Source organism: Ischnura elegans, chromosome 4 (genome assembly GCF_921293095.1).
Source record: "Ischnura elegans chromosome 4, ioIscEleg1.1, whole genome shotgun sequence".
NCBI classification, from domain to species: Eukaryota; Metazoa; Arthropoda; class Insecta; order Odonata; family Coenagrionidae; genus Ischnura; species Ischnura elegans.
In genome coordinates, this window is record NC_060249.1 from 110,469,318 (window position 1) to 110,491,263 (window position 21,946).

The 21,946-nt window shown below is 38.4% G+C and overlaps 1 protein-coding gene and 1 long non-coding RNA gene across 2 annotated transcripts in view; one reads left to right on the forward strand and one right to left on the reverse strand.

Moving 5' to 3' along the window:
- Window positions 1-21,946, reverse strand: part of LOC124157886 — a 320,618-nt gene that overhangs the window by 224,279 nt on the left and 74,393 nt on the right. The window lies entirely within an intron of this gene.
- LOC124157888 overlaps window positions 5,666-21,946 on the forward strand; it is a 124,655-nt gene continuing 108,374 nt past the window's right edge. The window contains exons 1-2 of the long non-coding RNA XR_006864664.1: window positions 5,666-5,784; window positions 8,887-9,025. This is a non-coding gene — a long non-coding RNA (uncharacterized LOC124157888). The remainder of the gene's footprint in view (window positions 5,785-8,886; window positions 9,026-21,946) is intronic.

Genomic DNA, 21,946 nt, shown 5'->3' on the forward strand with positions numbered 1-21,946 from the left:
GTTACGAGGGAGGCCATGGAGGCCATCCAAGGCCGCCGAAGTGCGTCGTAGACGACCGAGCCCCTCCCCTTCTTTCTCTACAATTCCCCACCGATAGCCACTGAACGGTTCGTTCCAACTAATATTTGAACTGATATTTAAAATATTAGTTCTTTCGAACCGTTCGAAATAACTAATATTGATATTTAAAATATCAGTTCTTTCGAACCGTTCGAAATATTAGATCAAATATTAGTTTCCTCGGGACGTTCAGTTGGGATATCGCGTTCATTTTGATTTCGTATTTTGAACATTTGTGGATCTGTGGATGCATCTCCAAAAATATTGTTTAAAACGTGATTCATGAACTTAGGAAACGATTGAACTCATGATTGTGGAACATTTTTTTCGGTCCTTTTACCAAGTTGATAATTGGACTTAGTTTTTGGCGCCTACGATGAAATTTTAATTTTTTAAGTGCGCTGTATTGTGCAATGTGGGTGCATCTCCAAAAATGTTGTTTAAAACACGATTCATGAACTTAAGAAACAATTAAAGTCTTTGGACTTAGATTTTTCAGGTGCATCATCTAACTAGGAGTTTAATCGTTTCTTAAGTTCATGAATCGCGTTTTAAACAATATTTTTGTTATGCATCCACATTTCACATCACATCGCACTTAAAAAAATTCATCGTAGGCGCCAAAAACTAAGTCTATAACTAAAAAAGAGTATATGATGACAATATAAAATGTGTACATTGTATCCACTATTTATGTTTTTCTTAGGTTGGTCGTACAGATATTTACTTTTAACTGGTTTAATCTATATTTTACCCTGCGTCGCTTAAGAGTTCTCAACTGATGATAGTGGGAAACACATATTTGGCTCCAAATTACATCAAATTACTTGTTTGTATCTGCAAACTTTGGCAAGCTTGTAATAACCTATTAATTGCACACCACACTAAGCTTTCATGTACTCTAAACGCATGATAAACAATATTTTCTACCGAATGACCCTACCTGTTCACTATGGACCGATATTTTGAACTGTTCTTTTTATTGAACAGGATCAAAGTGAACGGTTCATAAAAATGAACAGTTTAACCCACCTATACTGTGGAGTGCGTAGCTATCCTCTCGATTGATATTATGAGGATGCTTGGATATTTCAATCGCCTCTCGGATGATCCTCGGAAAATATCGGGATTCTCTGGCGATAACTTTTGTTTCTTCCCAGTTGATATCGTGTCCAGGTTCACTGAGAGTGTGCTCGGCCACAGCCGACAGATGGAATTGTTTGTTTTTCACCGCTCTTCTATGTTCTTGAATGCGGCACTTCACGGCTCTCCCGGTCTGTCCGATGTATGACATACCGCAACTACATTCAATTTCATAAACTCCTTCGTAGGCTTGAGAAGAGATACGGTCCTTAGGAGTCGGAAGAAGTTCTCCAGTCTTCTTAACACAGTTGAAGCGTGTTGTTACGTCGAATAAAATTACGCGAATAAAAATACGCGATGAAACCCGGAAAATGCAGCCTACAGTATTTATTTGTAAAGTTGGAAATGTTTCGGGTAAAGGACATAGGCGATTCTTGTAACTGCACGAAGCCTACATACGGCCAAAAATAATGGACTCATAAAGTATGATCATTTTAGAGATTTTTATTGAATGTGAAGTGAAATGCTTGTCACAACTTTTTGGTGTACTGCAGATGGCTCAGGGAAAGGTACCTACTGACTCCGTAAACAGAAAGATTTATATTTATGAAAAAACAGCTTACTTTGAGGTAAGATCTATCCTCACCACTCTAATCATCCTGCTTGTTAAAAACTACTAAGTTTAGACCATGGGTACTTGAAATCACAAACGGGTGCGATAACATATGGTACAGAATCCCGCGAGTAGAAGCAATGATAATACAGCGTACTTTTCAACTGCGTCCATTGCTACTTATTATTGAATAATTTTGAGCGCATTTCCTTATGATTTGAGGAATTTCAAATTTTGTCCTATGCTCTGAAAAATAAATCTTGCAACACGATTTATACGGACATGACAGGTCATTTCTAAGAAATAAAATGGTTAAACACACGCGAAGATATTTACATTTCTGTATATGCAATCTGAACGGATTTCTTCAAATCATTTATTTTCCTCTTGCTTTCCTTAGACACACTCATGATAAAACAGGCTATATGGATAGGTATGCTTAGAGGGCTGAGGAGAACTTAATATTTTATTTCTGAAGTTTTACATACTGCGGCCGTCCTTTTATCACCACGTATTCCATCTTTCCCCTTAGTATTCTAGACATGCCTTCCAGCCACAGCTGTAACATCGACACTACATCATACGCTTCTTTGGGCGACCTATATTGTGGGTAACAGGAACCCGCTACGCCTCACTGGATCCTTTTATGAGCCATGGGAGGTGCACACAAAGTTGGCTGAATCTTTTTCACAATCTTTTTTTGCCAAATAGCTTCCGGCAGTGGGGACATTACTTGGAAGCGTTTGTGTGCAACCATTTTTCTTTAGAAAATGTAGCGCGTGAGAATAAAGATACATGGGTCAAGTTGAGAGCTGTGGCAGAGAGCTATTTCTCAACAGTAGCTGTACAATAGTCTCTAAGGCTTTGGACCTGGAAGGGAAAGAGCTTATAAATAAAGGACAGGAGGAAATAATTTTGGCCATTATCTCTATATTTTATGAAGAAATAAGTAGGCTGTTTCTGGTGCTTTATGAATTATTTGCTCATTATTGTGATATAATGCTCAATTCTAATAGAATAATGGAAACGCTGCTGATCGAAAATGAAGACAAAAATCCTAACGGCTACAATCTATCACGCGTCAAAGGGTACTATATTTTTAACAAGAATCTCTTTACAGTGCGACTTTCGTTTTAGCTCATTCCATCGTTACAAGAGTTGAAGATTACTCGTGAATTTACCAGAAAAATTCTCAATATGTTTAATATCCAGTGCTTTTCTTCAAGCTAATAAAATCACAATATAGTTATCTTATGATAGGAAATACTAAGACAGTACGGAGTAAGAATACTATGTTATGATATTGACTTTCCGTAGATTAAAGTATTACCAATGGAAAAATTACTGTTTTTACCAACGCAAAAACGCATATCTCACCCGGAATGACCCAAAGCCTCTGAAGTTATGAGCGCTTTCGTTGGAGATCCATATTTTTGTCATGGGTTACGAGTGAACTTAATGTAAAGTTACTTAGCGTTATGAATATCTTGAACAAGTTTTTGATACCTTGAATAAATGAGGTTGGCTGTTCTTTAAATAGCTGTTTTAAAAGTGATTCGTTTTCTATATTTTCCGTCACTTTTTGTTACCGTACTGCAATCTCATTTATGATTGTGGCTGTATAAAAGTAAACTGGCGGGAAAATTTTCCCACTATGGTGTTTTCTTTCTGATTTATATTTTTAGTTTATGTTTTTAGTTTTATTTTTTTATGTTTTTATTTTCTCTATGATTTTTTTCAAAATATTCATTCATCCGTGGCTATATTGAATTTTTGGCTTTTACCTTCGTGCTAAGTATGACTTCTGTATGCCTTCTCGCATAAGGATTCTACATCATGCTCGCCGGCATGTGGTACAGCACATGGCCCAAAACATCCCCTTCAAATGACGCATTGCCATGAAAATATCATACGATGATGGTTCGCCGCGCTGCCGATTTTCGGTGAGATATAAATTTTGGTATAAATAAACTAAACTATTTTTGTTTTGATATTTAAACTTTCTGTGAAAACATTTAGCTACTTCAGAACCCCTACAGTGGCTTATTCTACTCACTGAATAGAGATTTTTCCTTTTCACGCAGCAAACCAAGTTAACTCTATCAAATTAATTAAATTATGAGAGGGGTATCAGGCATAATATGGTGAAATTATGATTAAATTACAAAGTAATAGTAATTGGGAGAATCACGGGAGACCAGGAGAGGCCAAAAAAGACTACGGAGACGTCAGTAGTCTCATCTGTTAAATGAAAACTAGAGGCTTGAACGTGGTGGAAAGGCTCCATACTGCTTTTAGTCTCATCTGGCTTCTCCTGCTTGTCGAAGACGTCTAAAAGAGTCGAAAAGTTGGAAATCAGCCTCTTCAGCCTCTCACAGATCTTTACAGACGAAGTATATTCGTGGCTTCATTCGGTCCGCAGTCAAGGTTTAAAAATTTTGACTTGGCTTGGTTTTCTGTCCTCGTACCTCCACTGATAAGCTGTCTCTCTACCGTTCCTGGCTTTCGTACTGTCCCAGCAGAAGCTTACGAGATTGCAAAATGCCCGATTTTGTGATTGGAGGGATTAATTTCTCATAGTAGATCTGAACGAGAGGGATAATTAAATTCTCCACTTGAGATCTATGTTGAAATTGCCAAGGGCGGGATCACATGATGCATGGCTATTCCCCATGATAGCTTTTGATTGCATCCTGTTTATTTAGATTGTACATTTTATTTCCATTAATATGTAATGCTGACGAAGAAATAAAAGTATTTGTGTTTTGATAAAATCCATCTTAACATATTTTATTAGCTAACGTTTTCCATCCTCCATAAAACCAAATCCTACACTTTTAGCCTCAGCTACTGGTTACTACGCAGGCACCTTGATCACTCTTTTCTTATACGGGGTGGAAAAAATTATGTCATAAAATTTTAACCCTGTATAGCTGATGCCAGTATAAACCAATATTACCAATGATTTTAGGTAGAAAATGGACCATTTTTTAGCTACAGAAACTTTAAGCCAAGCGCTCCGATTGGCCGCGAGCTTGCCTAGTTGCGGGATGTCCTGGACAACTCATGACTTCGAATGCTTTGCCTGCCCCAGATCACAATATATCCTAGAAATCTGTTATCAGGGAAAACTCGTGATCAATCGGAGCGCTTAGCTCAAAGTTTCTGTAGTTTAAACATGGTTCGTTTTCGAAAAAAGCATCATGAGTAATTTTGGTTCTTAATGACATCAGCTATCCAATATTGAAATTTCGTGAAAATTTTTTTGCACCCTGTATAGTTACTTTCAGATGTATTAAAAAAAGTTGTCGCGGGTGGATGGATTGCGCCGGTGACGTAAATTTTACCATTTATGTTACCGAGTCCGAAATTGAACTTATGCCTTCAATGAATGCCCCGCAGCAGGACGTCGGAGTGGGTGACTCAGTGGGTGTTGTCTTTTCATTGACGGAGTTAGGAAGGCGACCGTTGGGTAGGGGTCCTTTATCAGCTCGTTTCTGTAGCAAGTTGTCAGATAATTTGTCCAATATGACTCGGAATTCCATTTGTCAATGCGAAGTAGCTGTGTTGGACACACTGCTTGTCTCATACCCTTTTTCCCGAGTCCCCATCCATTGCCCCACCCAAAAATTCCATTCCACCCTCACTGTTTTGCGATACTCGTACGCTTTCGCATGGACTGAGCTCTGTCGTCAAGGTCAGTATTTGGGCCCATATTACCGGGGGGGGGGGGTGTTATTGCCAGTTGACTGGAATGGATTGAATGACGTCGTCTTTTCCGGCATACAATGGAACAACTCGCGGTGTTTCGGTCAAAGTAGGCGTGATCTTCTCAAACTACACATAGTCCTGCCACGCTCGACTTTCTTGTTCATAACACCCGTCTTGCCTCTTCCAGTATATTCTGAACCTCCTTCGTGTATGCATGGGGTGAGTTCGTGCTGTTACTCATATATCTAACTCCGTAGCGTTAACACCTAAGTGTCGCCGGCCAGAAAGGAACTCAGATCAACGCTTTATCATCTCTGGTGAGTTTGATTATTATTAATAGAGCTAACTACAACTTACGTTATGAAGATCTATTTCGTTAAATACCTTACAATTTTTGGCTGTTTAATCCTGGCGTGAAATTTGTAAATTATCCAGTGGTAGATTCGAAATCGTTGACAAGTGGGAACTTTCCGAGGACGAAAATTTTCATGGCGAAAGCTGTGTGTCAATTAAGTAACAACGGAATCATCTTGCTGGAATGCTCTTTCTTACTACGCTCGACAGCGTCCAACATCCGTCAATTGTGTTTGCTATTCACAGAAATGAAATTCTGCTTCACTTAAAGGGCCTCGTTGACGAGTGTGCAAGTAGCACGCGTCTGCACTCGTGGAGGGCGATTTCCAATGCGTTTCCTTAAGTTTTGTGAGCAGGGGCAAACGGGAAGGCGGCACTTTATTCCTCAGGAATGACTATTATCCATGGGAAAACTTAGCGTAAATTATCAGTGCTTTCTTTTCATGTCACTTCATTATCATAGTTTTACAATTCAACAATTGGTGTAATGTATGATATTATTGTACACACCCTTAATTTGTTCTTTGCCCGAGCTAATATATTCAGTTCCCTAGTATTATTTTCCTTTTGTCCTTCTTCCTTGGGGCCATTATTGGAAGTAGTGGTATAAGATATTATTTTCGACGATTCTAGAGTCCGTATTAGTGAGTTTATCGTATTTCCTCGTTTTTTTATGATTTGCTTTACCAATTCGATACTCTTTGACACGCAATGGTATACCATTATTAAGTCATATGATGAAGAATGCTGATACATTTCCAAGAAGGAAATTATACGTAGATGGTTGGCGTGTAGTAATAAAGGAAACTCGTGGTGCATATTTCGTCTCTTGAGTAATTCATCAGTCTCGATAGGCGTTTGACGCAGGTAGCGGGAGTATGGGAACTACCATGAGAAGTCATTTACTCATCTTTATGGGGTCACATTATTTTACACCCAGTGTATGATGCTGTCTGATATTCCTAACGAGGGTAGATACATGAAAAAACATTCTTATAACTGAATACTCCCGGAGAACAGTCGAGCTCCTCTACGGCTTTCTGAAATCGAGTTTCACTCTATATACGTCATTTTGTCTCACAATAACGCTTTGAAGATTCGAATGATGGCCGCTACTTGTATCCACAACGTCATCTGTAAAAAAAATTTCTCCGTCTAAAGGCCTGCGCATGATATAGAAATAGCGTCGAATAAGGATGCCGGAGCTGTTTGATGCATTACTACTTATGGCTGAGTTGGTAATTTCTCTCGTCTAACATGCTCATAATTTAAAGCCTTCCATCAATGAGGGACTAACAAGAGCTCCTTTATCTCTCCGAGTAAACATGGGTGGGGAGAGAGGGATCGTCTTCGTCTTAGCGACCTGGTAACCTTGGCCTCAGTCGCTGGGGGAGGGGCGAGAATGGGAGTGGAGTGGGAGGGGTTCGGTTGGGATGAGAGGGAGGTGGTTGGGCGAGGAAGGGAAGGTGGGGGGGGGGAGAGGGGTTGATGCCACTCTCGTCATGTAATCGACCACACCTGATATGTTCTGCGGCAGGGCAGTTGTGTGGTTCGATTGCGGGAATGCATTATCCGCGGGCGGTTTGACTTCCTTGCTTTCCTCTCCATTGACGTCAGCACGTACGTGATGTCATGATGAGGGGAACTCTTGAATCAATACGTTCCAAAAATATGCAGTCACTATTTTTTCTCCTCCTCATTCGATAAAGATAGAATAAAATTTCCCCGGCTTAACATCAGCAAATTCTGTTGCTTTTTGTTAGCGTTGCATCAGCGAGCGAAAATTTTCCTCGGCAAATAGCGCAAATTTTGGACGAATCGGTCAATTTTAATATGTTATTTTCTCGAAATTTTCTTTGTTTTGTTTTGCAACATAACTACCGAATTTTTGCAGAATCGCTTCAGACTTTTGAAAGTGTATTATAGCATACTTTTAAACCCACGTATCCAGTATTCGATTTCATACACACAGAGCTCATTGCTAAGTTATTGGAGTTATTACTAGGTGGTAGCATGCTCTATCCTAGCCCAAGGGGTAGAGGAAATATATTCAACGTCAATTCACAATTGTGTGACCTGACGAGAGAGTGCTTGAGAAAGTCTCAACCTCTTTTTGCAATTTATTTTCGTTCGTTAGTAATGAATGTTTTTTTCTGATGCCTCGGGATATTTTAAAATTTTGTAAGAAATCACACTTGGCTCCACTGTATAGAAGACCTTAGTTATTACCCGAAGATTAAAAATAATCTTTGCTGTCATCATGTAAATAGTTTCTTGGCAAGCAATTTCGGTTCAGTGTCGAGATGAGCAGACTTTTTTCTTTTTGTGCCTCTAAAACTAATACCTAACAATTTAATTCCTAAAATGATAGTGTAACTGTGTTAAAAACCGGATCGACTCGTAATTCATTTAGATTGATAGTAATCACCTGATGGATGCGTGTAAATTTGTCATAGTAATGCCTGATTCCATTACGTACTTAAAAATTTCCGTAAAACCATTTGGCCTACATAAAAAACTGATAAAATGGGATATTGCCAAACATCTCCACGAAATTTATTTCCGCGCAACGCGTTTCTTTGTCACTACTTTTCGCCGTGATAAACTGTTTTAGTTAAAAGTGGGTTTAGCGTGAATTCATCAAGACGTTGCGGAAAGATGATTATCAGCGGAATAGTAGCTAATATATCATACCTTCCAAGCCATCACACGTTCTCATATACTGCAAGGTGTTAGAACATTATCCCTTTTTAAAGAAATTAATGAAGACAGGAAATGCACTGCTACAAACCCGTCAACGCCTAAAGTTTTTTTAAATTCGAACATATTTCACTTTTATAAAATATCATACACATGAGCTCAACACAAATGAACACAATCCAAACTGACTGAATAATAGAGGAAACCTTCAACTAAGTCGGCACTGAACTGGGTGCCTTATGGCACCCGTAGGCATTGACGGGCTAAATGCATGCAATTCCTCTTATCACCCATTTATATGTCATATTTAATTGTTTATTCCAATTTTCCTTCAAAATTTGTATGATGATTTCTTAATTTTTCAGGAGTTCTGAGGGCAAAGCTTCTGTTCCGGTTTCATTAGGTCGAGGAAGTGTGGTACATCAACTCCTCAAGGATCGATCTCTATAGATGGTTAGAAGAGGCACGACCGGAGTCTTAGAGGCCACGAGTCGTGGATCATAGGTATGATCATGCCATTAATCTCATTCAAAATTCTATTAATTCTAAGCTCAATTTTCAACGTCGGATAATATCACGTATGCCGGTACTTTTTTAAAATACATATAACAACTTCTGTGAAAGATGCTTTGGTGGGATTGGGAGGGGGGGGAGGAGGAGGAATTACCAGGCAATGAGGCGTCCCGAGAAAACTTTTGAAAAATGACCTACTTGGAAATACATTTTAAATCATTTTGTCTCTTAAAATTTGGGTTTCACTCATAATTCCGCGGAAAATCATCACAATAGGAAAAAAATTAGCATAATATAAAATTTGCTTCTCATTCTCTGTGGCTATGGGGAGGACGATGGGGGGAATATTCCCCCCCACCGTCCTCCCCATAGTTACCCCATTGTTCTTTGAAGTATTTGGTATTTGTCATATAATGGAATCAACCAGAAATACCTTGGATAGTGAGACTTTTAAAACGTGCATTTGAGGACCTTCTTTTCATAATCGTGATTTATGGAGAAAGGGGAAAAGTAGAGTGTGAAAGATGTTGTGAAGTGTGGGAACAAGGGACGCACGTTGAAGAAAAGTGATTACGCAGCCACTCCGGGGCGAATGTGACAGCATAGCTGTGCCTGGAGGGTCGCGAGTTCTCCTTTCATTTTTATTAGCGCGAGTCGAGAGGATGCGAGGGCAGTGAATGTACATGTGAAGTGGGGAAAGGGCGAAGGGAATGAGCGACTGGCGTGCTTCAAACTCTTCTCTCTCCCCGCGGACACGATGGCTGCTGCGGCTCGGGGGTGAAGTGTGTGGTTTCCCAGCGAGGATTGCCTTACGCGAGGGAAATGCTTCGTCAGCGGGTGACAATGGAGAGAGAGCAAACCCATAGGGGTTGCAGTAACAAGGGGAGTACGTAGGGGAAGCATGAGAGTGGGTGGACTCCACTATCGCCTGGAGGGGACGGCCTATCTATACATCGCGGGTGTTTGCGTGATGGCGCGGGAATAGACGATGATCGGGGATTGGAGTAATGAGGCTGGTGGAGAAGAGGGAATGTCAAGCTTTACTTTAGCTTCCGTAACTTTTTCACCTATCATTTTAAATGAACTTGCCTTCAAATACGAGATGCGTCAGAATATTAACAGAGGGGATCGGGTTGGTGTGGTGGATATAGTGTTGGCTTCCCACCCGGCGCGCTCGGGTTCAAATCCCGGCAGTGGCAGAGAATTTTCAGACTGCCCGATCCCTGCTTGAATGTTGTGTTGGGGACATTTCAAGCGCAACACTTCGTCCGTCGGATAGGACGTTAAGCCGTGGTCCCCTTGGCGCCTTCCGTTAAGAGCAGGCTAATGCCGACGCCGAGTTTCTCTCCACCCTTCCCTCATGGCGCAAATGACCTCAGCTGTCGATCGCCTCCTCCAAATACCATCCCAATATTAACGAAATGTACATTTTAACTTTCCCGCGAGTTTGGAGAGATCGATTTTCAATTTTGTTGTTGTTGTACATGCCTCTGAATTATGATAAAAATTTCAGCTTTGTATGCGGTAGCCGCTGAGGTTTGACGAGTTCTTATGGGGTCGGCTATTTTCAGCTTGCTTGTTCGTTACTTTTTAGCCAAAAACAGATCTGTGAGGATTGCCCAGCCTCCATATTCGCCAGACATGCCTCCATGTGACTTTTTCCCGTTTCAAAATATAAAGAGAGCCTTAAAGGGCCGACGTTTTAATAGCTTAGATGTAATTAAAAGAAATCGCCGACAGAGCTAGAGGCAATCCCAAAGATCGTGTTTGAGAAGTGTTTCGAGGATTGGAAGGAGCGCTGGGAAAAGGGGATAATATCTAATTGGGACTATGTTGAAGGCGACTACATTAATGTTGACGAATAAATGAATGTTTTTTCAAAAACTAATATTAATCATATTTTATGAACATATCTCGTATTCTGACTACAAGAGTAGTCACGACAAGCATTAAAAACAGTACGAATTCATAAAACTACAGTGGTCGCAAGAGATGCTTGATTTTTGCGCTGCAATTAAATTTTCTGATTACACATTATTTCATTAAGATACCATAGAGGTCCATGCTCTCTCATCCCTCTTCACGCATTTAAATCTGGAATAACACTTAGCTTGATAAATCTGTTTGGAATGACTTTTGTATATTTTACCGTTTTTTAAAATTATAAGAACGGACGGCAGAACATAAGTAGCTTTAAATACAGCAGTCGTTAAAAAAGGATACAGATCTCTCTTTCATCCCCTCCCATGCCCTTCCTCAGCCCCAGTGCCCCACACAATCTTCATATTGAAGTCATATTCCAACATTTCCCCGGTGTCACGCCTGGAGCAGCTTTACAATAATGGGTCTGGGTCACTTAACCACGGATACTGACGCCTATATGGTTCGTTCTTACCTACGTTTAAATATAAAATCTAGGAATTGGGAAATGATGCAAAGTGAGTCGTTTTATGTAAATAAATATCCGATTGTGATCTTGTTTGCCAAAGCTAGATATATGTTGACTCTTCGTGCGCGGATGAAAAATTTCACGAGTCAATGAATTTGAAAGTCAAGCTACTTGCGATCTCAAGAAAAAAAAAAAGCCAAGTATTGAAAAAAACTATTAAATTTTTTATTTCATGCGATATTTAGGTGCAGGCAATCCTTATGCGTTCAATATGTTACCTAACTCTTAAAAAAAGTACTTGATAAAACTTGTGACATCAGAAATGACATCGCTATAGATCTTTACTCGGGGTCATTTAGCTTCATAAATAGCTCACTTACCAATGGGTCCATGCCCTGCCCATATTACTTGAAGGGAAAATACGTTTTTTGGGGCCCCCACGTAAGACTACCTTCTATGATAAACTCCCGGAAGTGCTCCTCGAAGTCAATCCCTCCCTCTTGCGTTCATTCATCCATTATCAACCTGATCAGCATCGCTCAACCTTCCTCTTTCAATTTTCTTTGTCTCCGCAAAATTTCGTGCTTATCTTGCGTGGCATCAGTGGATGAAAGCGTGAAGTGACGGCTTCAGCCCTTAATAAGAGGCCGGAAGTGGCGATTAAAGGGATAGGACCAATGATGTTCCCTCTTCCTTACTCCTCTTTCTCGAACTATGGCCGTATCAATGTATAAGAGTTCAAGGAAAAACGAGTGACACATCGGATGTAAATGGTCAATGGAGATGTAAATGGAACGAAACCAAAAATAGAGTTTGGCGCTCTTTTTTTTACAAAGGGGTTTTAACTAGATCGCAATCGCCCAAAAATGAATGGAAGGTTCAGTTTATTGTCACTTTTTGGGTGTGATCAATATTTTTTCAGGAATGGACTCTTAGGATACGTACTTTTCATGACGGATAATGAAGTAATTGTGTTGGTGTTAATAGAGGCGTTCAACTTCTGGTATAAGCCTGCGCTTGAATTTAGTCACTGCTGATACCAATTACATCATTTTTTTCGCTAAATTTAGCAAATTATCATCAAATAACTCTTTTAAAATATTCCAAGTAATTTTGAAGAACTCTAAATATGGTGTCTCGTATTTCAGGTCATTCGTTGGAGTTTTCCTGTTAACTATGTCATTTCTTCATACTAGTGATATCATATTGCTGTAAAATATAAATATTAATACAGTCTGGCAAAATGTCGCAAAAAAGATTTTTAATAGTGTGCTGGAGTTTGAATTAGTATTGTAACTACAGTATGATCGATTTAACAGTATCGATCGACGATCGACAGATTGATCGACAGTAAGGGCCGTATTCTTAGTCGACCCTACATATCCGTCCCTACATAACAAAAGGCCCCTACATGCGGTTCTAAGTCGACCCTACATAAGTGGTGGGGGGTAATTCCGTCGCGTCGTCAAGTTCTCTAATGCCTCGTTCACATTACGATCGTCCGAGCCGTTGTCGGAACTATCGTGCATTCACATTACGATGGTTAAAACCTGTGCTGCCCTCAAGTGCTGACATCTAAAGTGAACGGGAAATTGAATGTTAGCAAAGCTGTTGAGGTATGCATGGACAAGATAATACTGTGTTTAACGTGTATTTACCGAATAATTTTTCTTCCGCCCATATTCTTCCTTCCAAGGACAAATCCATGAAATGTCCATGGAAAAAATAGAGCTTCACGAGCTTTTCGTCTTTCTCTTGTCGCTTCCGTTTCCGGTCTCCCAGCGCCTAACCATCGTAAAGTGGCAACGTTTGGAACTACGTCAACTATAGTCAGAACTTGCATTCACTCGGCTAGTTCGGTCAACTATCGTTAGGACGACGGCTCGGACGATCGTAATGTGAATGAGGCGTAAGATGACGTAGTTGATGGCGCAGCGCCAATTTTCCACTCTGGTGGCGTAATAGGAACTAACTAAGAAAAGACGTCCGATAATTTTCGGGCGTATTGTTAGGACAACGGCTCAAGGTAAATAAACAATCTGTGTCGTTCGCGAGGTCGTGTCGGTACCTTAATTATCAGTACAAATACTCTCATATCGAGCCAAAAGTAGAACCATATCGTCTTTAAATTACTTCAAAAGCGGTCTGTACAAGATAGTAATAAGTACGGAGCAAATATGATCATTGACGTGGGAACTTACGTTGCATCATCAAGGTTCGTCATTCGCTTTAACCTTCCGTAGTTAAGTTTATTTTGTGGCAAATATATGCATAAAAATAAGTTTTCTATGGTTACACGTAACAATGGGTTGGTTTCCATAAAGTATACCAAGGGCCAAACGTGAAAAATATTAAGCTAATATATAATGGCATTAAGCTAATATATAATGGCAAATCGATATGCCACTGACTGACTCATCAATATTCGCAGCCCAAACTGTGATAGGTGTGGGTATTTGGCTTATTGGACGCAAAAGTAAAAAAAAATTCATCGGGAGAAAAAATCTGAAAACTTGAAAAAGTCGATTAGTTTTCGAGATATATCGACTTGAATTAACATGGGAGCCTTATGGGACTAAAACTTTTTCGCTTTCATTCTATGTTTTTAAACGTCTGAGGAACATGATAATCAATGGACATAAAGTAGATTTTTTGGTCGATTTTTTGGTATAGTTGCCATAGCGACAAATTGATATTCAGTATTTTTTATTATTTTTTGAACGTTTTCTATGCTTTTCTTATGGAAAAAGTTTAGGAATTTTTTTGACCAACTTTCAATAATCGTACGACAAATTCCTTGACTTATTTGGTAGAGAATTTTTTGGTTGATTTTTTGGCTATCTTGGAATTTTCATATGTCGAAACAATCCCGAGGAATAAACGATTTCGATTTTACATTGTCGTGATGGGCGAATATTCAAATTCGGATTTCGGCATTGAGACATGTGCCATGTGAAAATTTGGAATCTCCTAGAAAAACCGTAAAGGGTACTTCGTACCCTTACGTTTGAGCTCACTTTCTCCGTATCCCTCTTGGTTAATTAATAATTAAATTCCGAAAAATGACCTGCACGCGAAAAATCATTGTCGCCATTTTTTTGTGGAGCATACAACCTTAAATATCTTAGCAACCATTTCAGCTAGATGGATGAAATTTTCAGGGTAATAGCATCATTAAAATAGTCAACTTTTGCAATGGTGATGATTCCGCTCGATCTATTCATGTGCGAGTTATATCGATACCAATCTCCTTGGATACGCTTTAATCGCTAATAACTTTTTTGTTAATCAAGTTTTGAGCATGGAAGTCATACACAATACAACTGATAATGTGTTTCATCCGACAAAAGTTAAATCAAGCGGATCGATTGATTAGACTCGAAGTTATGATCGATACAAGGTTGTATTCGATTGAGCCTTTTTTTGGGCTTATTTACATAGTTACGGGGATAAAAATTTTAACAATATGTAAGGAAAAGAATGAATTATGCGCACACATAAATTATTTAGATGAATTACGTTTCCTAATGAAGATACATCGATATGAATTTATTCCATATTTTTCCATTTCCAATTTATTCCATAATGAACAGATTCCCTTGAGAAAGCGACCAGCATCGGTCGGGAAACGTTGGGGCCACCCAAAATCTGACGCGGCGACATAGCCCAAAAGTTTTAATTCAACATGAATTTATACCTTTTTGTATTAGGCCCCCGTAAGAAATACACGCATCCCGTCTATCTACGTCACCAATACAAGAACATAGGCTAAATTTTGAAAGCGGGGATAGTAGAGAAGGTAGGGATAACGCATTGACCAAAGAATGGAAGGGATATCAATAGGATTCCGGATTTAACAGTACAGATGTCACTATTGTCTAAAGTACGATTCGATTAGTATAGCAAATATGCAAATTGGCATAACTTGATTAGCGTATACGTTAGACCAATGAAACTTGGTGAACGGGTACATCTTGGTATTCCTCACAATACTCAATTGTAATATGTTTTGTATATGGTCTCACATGCGATATATATCGAATCTACTTTTTCTTAAAATATATCGAATTGCTATAACATGTAGGATTTAACATCCAAGGGCATAGTTGACTAGGGATTAAATAGTAGATACCCATAGACTGGATTTCAAACCAATAGCATTGCGGATTTTACAGTACAGATGTCAGTATGATCGAAAAATCGATTCAATTATTATAACAAATACACAAATTGGTATAACTTGAAAAGTATACCCGTTGGACCAATGAAATTTGGCGAATGTGCACATCTTGGTATTCCTCACAATGCCCAATAGAAATATGTTTTGTATGTAGTCTAACGTGCGATATATATCGAATCTACTTTTTCTTCAAATATATCGAACTGCTATAACATATAGGATTTTACATCCAAGGGCATAGTTGACCAGGTATTACATAGTAGATACCCATAGACTGAAAGTTAAACCAATAGCATTGCGGATTTTACAGTACAGATGTCAGTATGATCGAAAAGTCGATTCGATTATTATAGCAAATACGTAAATTGGCATACCTAACTTCAATAGTTTTTCCGTTGGACCAATGAAATTTGGTGAATGGGTACATATTGGTATTCCTCACAATGCCCAATGGAAATTTATTTTGTATGTAGTCTCACGTTCGATATATATCGAATCGACTTTCTCTTAAAATTTATCGAATTGCTATAACATACAGGATTTTACATCCAAGGACATAGTTGACCAGGAATCATATAGAAAATACCCGTAGACTGGAAGTTAAACCAATAGCATTGCGGATTTTACAGTACAGATGTCAGTATAATCGAAAGATCGATACGATCATTATAGCAAATTCGCAAATTGGCATAACTTGATTGCTATATAAGTTGGACCAAAGAAATTTTGGGAATGGGTATATCATGATATTTCTCACAATGCCCAATGGAAATATGTTTTGTATATGGTCTCACATGCGATATATATCGAATCTTCATTTTCCAAATTATATCGATTTGCCTTAACATTTGGGATTTTACATCCACAGGCATTGTTGACCAGGAATTATAGAGTAGATGACTATTAACTGGAATTATAATATACAGCATTGCGGATTTTACAGTGCAGATGCAGTTTAATCGAAAGATCGAATCGATTATTGTAGCAAATACGCAAATACGCATAACTTGAGTAGTATATGCGTTGGACCAATGAAATTTGGTGAATGGGTACAACTTGGTATTCCTCACAATGCCCAATGGAAACATTTTTTGTGTATAGTTTCTCATTCGATATATATCGAATCTGCTTTTTCTTAAAATATATGGAATTGTTATAACACATAGGAATTTACATCAACGGGCAAATTTGACTAGGAATTATATGGTAAATGGCCATATACCGGAATTAAAATAAAAAGCATTGCGGATTTTATATTACAGATGCAGTATAGTCGAAATATCAATTCAATTATTATAGAAAATACGCAAATTGGCATAACTTGATTCGTATATCCGTTGGACCAATGAAATTTGGTGAATGTGCACATCCTGGTATTCTTCACAAACCCCAATGGAAATATGTTTTGCATGTTTTGTCTCATTAGATATATATCGATTCAGCGTTTTCTTAAAATATGTCGAATTGCTATAACATGCAGGATTTTACATCCGCGGGCGTATTTGACCATGAATTATAGGGTAGATGACCAAACGGGAAGATAAATCAATAGGATTACGACATTTTAACTTCACGTGTCAGTATACTTGATAATTCGATGATTACGGTAGCAAATATGCAATTTTTCGTAGCTGTCTAACTATTGATGTTAAACCGAAGAAATTTTATGAATATGTTTATCATAGCATTGTTCATGCTGCACCAATTAAATATATTTGCTTTCCAAGCTCCCATTCGACACATATCGAATCTACGTTTTTGTAAAATATATCGAACTGCTATTACTTACCGAATATAACATCAACGGGGACAGTTGAACATTCTTCGGTTCTTTCTCCAATTCAAGTTTCATAACCGTATTAATATATTTATTGTAATCAATGCGTTTTGTTGTTATAAACCTTCCTTAGATCCAAAAATTGACACCATTGAGAGACATACATCGTCAGAGAAATCCGAACATTACTTCATTATTCGAGACATAATTATTGGGATAATCATTTCATTAGTCTCTGTTCGTTTATTTTCTAAAAATGCTGTTTTTAATTTCATTAAGTTTGCTGTATGCAAACATTATAAATCAAAAATAGGTGAGTAAATCAAGAGGTGATACAATCCTAGGGTAATGGCTGAAATACGATAAATCGCTTAAGTTCATCTACCATGCACTATATTTTTTTTATATTGCGTAAATCATTCATAATAAAACGGTTCCCCGAAGCATTGATCACCGTGGTTAATAAGATGGTCTTAAGTATTGTTGACAGTGAATGAGCGTATTGCCCGCATATTTCACTCATTTAAACGATATTTGGGGTGTTTCTTTCGCTTTTTGAACCACTTATGGGCACATGACTCGGAAACATGTGACACAACTATGTTCCCCCCCCCCCCCCTATTTACCCGCTTGATGAATTCAAGCGCCTAATCGACTCGTTATTATATATTCGTAGAAACAAGGTGCATGTATACCGCCATATTGTTCTTATTAGTTCAGTCAATTTTATAATTTATTTAAATTGGTGGCAATAATGTGATAAAATTATTATCTTTCCGCTGTGTTACTGTACATTTTAAAATGGTTTGTGTGAGCTCGTCTTCCTTAATATCCATTGTAACGTAGATTATTTAATCGAAGTGATCAGCAGACGATATTTTGCCGCCATGTTTTTGTTGGTATTAGGGCCGGTTCGGGTACCCTACATCAAGTAGGGCCCGTTTAGTTCTAAAAACGCCATATGTGGCGTATGTAGGGTGAGATCGGTTTATGTAGGGGCTGATGACGTATCCAGGGTCGGTTGGCCCTACAGGGTCGACTAAGAATACGGGCCTAACTTACAGAAAGATCGATTGTTTTCTAATTATTTTTGTGACAATTTCGTGATCTTTAACGCACTTCACTACAACTTTTTAAAAGAGTTGACTGATGCTGTTTCTCGCTGACGGCTTTTTGAAAAATTTGTCCGTTCTTTAAGTGGTTATTTTCCACTTGAAGTACCTAAAACATGAGCTTTCGCTAGGTGTGGGCATATCCGTCTTGGCCCTCATCGGCTGTTTACGGGGTATTTTTTTCAAAATGAATAATTGAGAACAGTGGAGGCTATTTATTTGGGAATATATATCAACTACTTGTTCTGATTTAAAAATTGGATTCAATTCGAAAAGTTGTGTGAAAGTTTATTTGCAGAAAAATATGCATTACAATCGAAGTGTTCTTCAAATTTTTGTCTTAGAATTTCGTGAAATACCGGGAAATATTGTCTTTATTGTAAATTTTGGTGCGATGTGTACGCTAAAATTTCCCTAGTTAAACCTTACGCTTTAATAACCTTTAAGTTATCTCTTGGCATCCTGTGGTCGGATACAAAAGGGAAGCAAGATGCATGACAGGGACGAAATCTCAGCTTAACGAATTGCGCCATGGGTAAAATTGTTCCCCTTTGCACGAACCAACAACACACACTAATGAATTCATAAAAGAAATGATCGAATAAAAATGAACGTCGAGCGGAAATAAATCAAGGAATGCGAAAGTAATGGATAAGCGAGGTACGCGCTTCGAGGATTATGCGATGTGCTGCGGAATCATAAGCGGTGGAGGGCGAATGACACGAGGCATAGGTGGGTGGCACGGGTGACCACGGGGGTGTGGAATAATGAATGGGAATGTGGGGACGGCGCGGGTGTGGGATGAGTGGAGGGCGGAAGGAGGAAGCGGGGCGCGCTTACGGGCTAGCAGCGGACACTCGCCGCATCGCCGTGAATTATGAGCAGAGCCGCGCGGTTTTTAGCAATCGCCAGGAAAGATTAGTGAAGTGGACGCAGAATTGAAGGGGAGAACCTGTATTTAAATTTGGTGTTTTTTTTTAAGCTTCCATGTTATCCTTTCCTTGGTCCTTCGGGGGTTATTAAAATTGCACCACTTTTCTATTGCAACGTGTGCGTAATTTCACACTTCTCAGCATTTGGAGCAAGGTGCACTATGCTCAGTGATTCACTTATCTTTTAAAGTTTTATTTCAGCGGCCATATAAGTAAACGAGTCAAATAGCGCTTGGATTCTTCAAGCGGGTAGAAATAGGTATAGAGATTAAAATTAAAAAGAACTTTGTGCTTTCAAATGAATATTTATTCACACATTTAAACGACCATGGTTTCAACGTTAGACGTCATCATCAGGTGAACTCTACAGTGGTCCATCATATCCTTTTATACCAGGCTAGGAGGTCATCTCTGTTGACCAATTCGTTCAACCTAGTTACCTTCCTCCCTCCCCCTCCTAGCCTGGTTGTAATGGACCTCTGTAGAACTCAGCTAATGATGACGTCTTATGTTGAAACCATGGTCATGTAAATGTGTGAATAAATAAGATTTCCTGGATGTGAAAGCACAAAGTTCTTCTTTTTAATTTTAATAATGAATCACTTTCACAAAGTTACGCCTAAAGCAACCAATTTTAGGTACAGGGAATTTTTTGTGTTTTTTGTGTCCAACTATCGTGTCCAGAAGCGTTGAAAACAGGGAATAGGTCGCTCAATAATTCCTTTATAGGGCAGGATTAGACACGCAGAACGCTAATTCACCGTCAACAATGCTGGAGATCGCTCTATAGTCCGGTCAAAATAGACATTGACTCTTTTTTTTGCATTTTCTGGCCAAAAGGTTTTACTAAAAAAATTGCTCAAACCAAAATTGTAGATCAGGAAATTATCTACAAAATTGATATGTACTTTTTTCGCTGAGATTTACCATTTATGAGAAAAAGCCATTCGCACGTTAGCTGGAGCTGTCCAGTAATGTTCGGAGAGTGCAAAAATTTAGTCATACCAATTACGGAAAATACAGCAAACAATATTTTAGATAATTTCCTGATCTACAAGTTTGGTCTGAGCAATTTTTATCGTAAAACTAACCGTTCGGCAAAAAACCTATTTTTGTGACCTTTGATCTTGAATAAAATATTTTGCACATATGGGATCCATGGGCACTGATACGGACTTTACAAGAGTGGTATTCCTAATATTCCTGCTAATTTTCAGGTTTTTGGGAGTTTATGTAAGGGTACCCATATTTTTTGGGCCAATTTGACCGGGCTACTAGTAATCATTCTGACTGTGATGATAAAGCGTCGAAAAATCTTTCTGAATCGTGAGGTTTCGTGATTTAGAGCATTTGAATGAAAATAGTAGATGAACAGTTGTAACCTAAAAATTGTTCATAATGCAGTACTTGCTTAAGAATTGTTGCTTAATTTCTCCCGTCCAAGTTGTTGGTTAGGAATTATGTCAATATTTTAAATCAATTCATTTGCTGAATTAAATGTCAATTTGACTATATTTTAGGTACCAAGGTCGATGGTGTGAGCTTTTCCATCACGCAATGTTGAAAGAATTCCAATTTTCCTCTTTTTTCTAAAACTTATTAGTAGATTACTAGTTACGACACACTATATCAGGCTGCAGACGGGAAAATGATACAATGTTTCGATGATAGTTGTTTTAAGGGAATTTTTAAATAAGTGGAAGATTGAAATGTTTTTCTATAACACGATACTCGTCAACTACCATATTAACCAAGAATTGATTATATCATCCAGACTTTTTTCTGCGGACTTGTCCATTGCTCAGCAGATGGGTGTCGCTGCACAAGATAACCATGTCTGTAGTTGTATATAAGAATTGTCAAGGTTTTTAGGTTTGTCCCGCGAAAAGCATGTATTATTTGGGTATGGCTTACAGGAATTTTATGTTTTCAGAAAGAATAAAAATTATAGGTTATTTTAGTATACTTTAAATATATCTTAATTATACGACTTTCTTTCTATAAGAAAAACGAAACTCTGATCGCAGAGGTTGCTGTTTAGAGCAGACTTCAAAAAGGCGAGAATGATAATTTTGAGGCACCAAATACTATCTCTATGATCCTAGAAACATCGCTACCACTTCCAATCCATAGTTGAATTTTCTCCTCCAGCATATTATCTTATGAATCGGAGTTAATCCAAAATATGCTGAATGAGCATGATACCGTCAAAATATTTACATTATTGCATCCGAGATAATTCTGGATGTAGCATGATGGCTGATTATGCTATAGTAATAGCCTCTATCTTAACTTGATATACCGTTATTTGATTTACTGGGGGTGTAGCCTTCTGCTTTGCAAGATTCAGTTTGACCAAAGAGGTTTCCATGTGCAAAGTTTCATTCTAAACAAATAGCCATGGTAATGAGTTGCCAGATCCATTGGAATATCACCTAGTATTTGATAGTTACAATGAAAGTTCATAAAGTTACTTATTTATGCCATTCGTTCATTATATTTGTTTTGAAGTCTATTGGTAC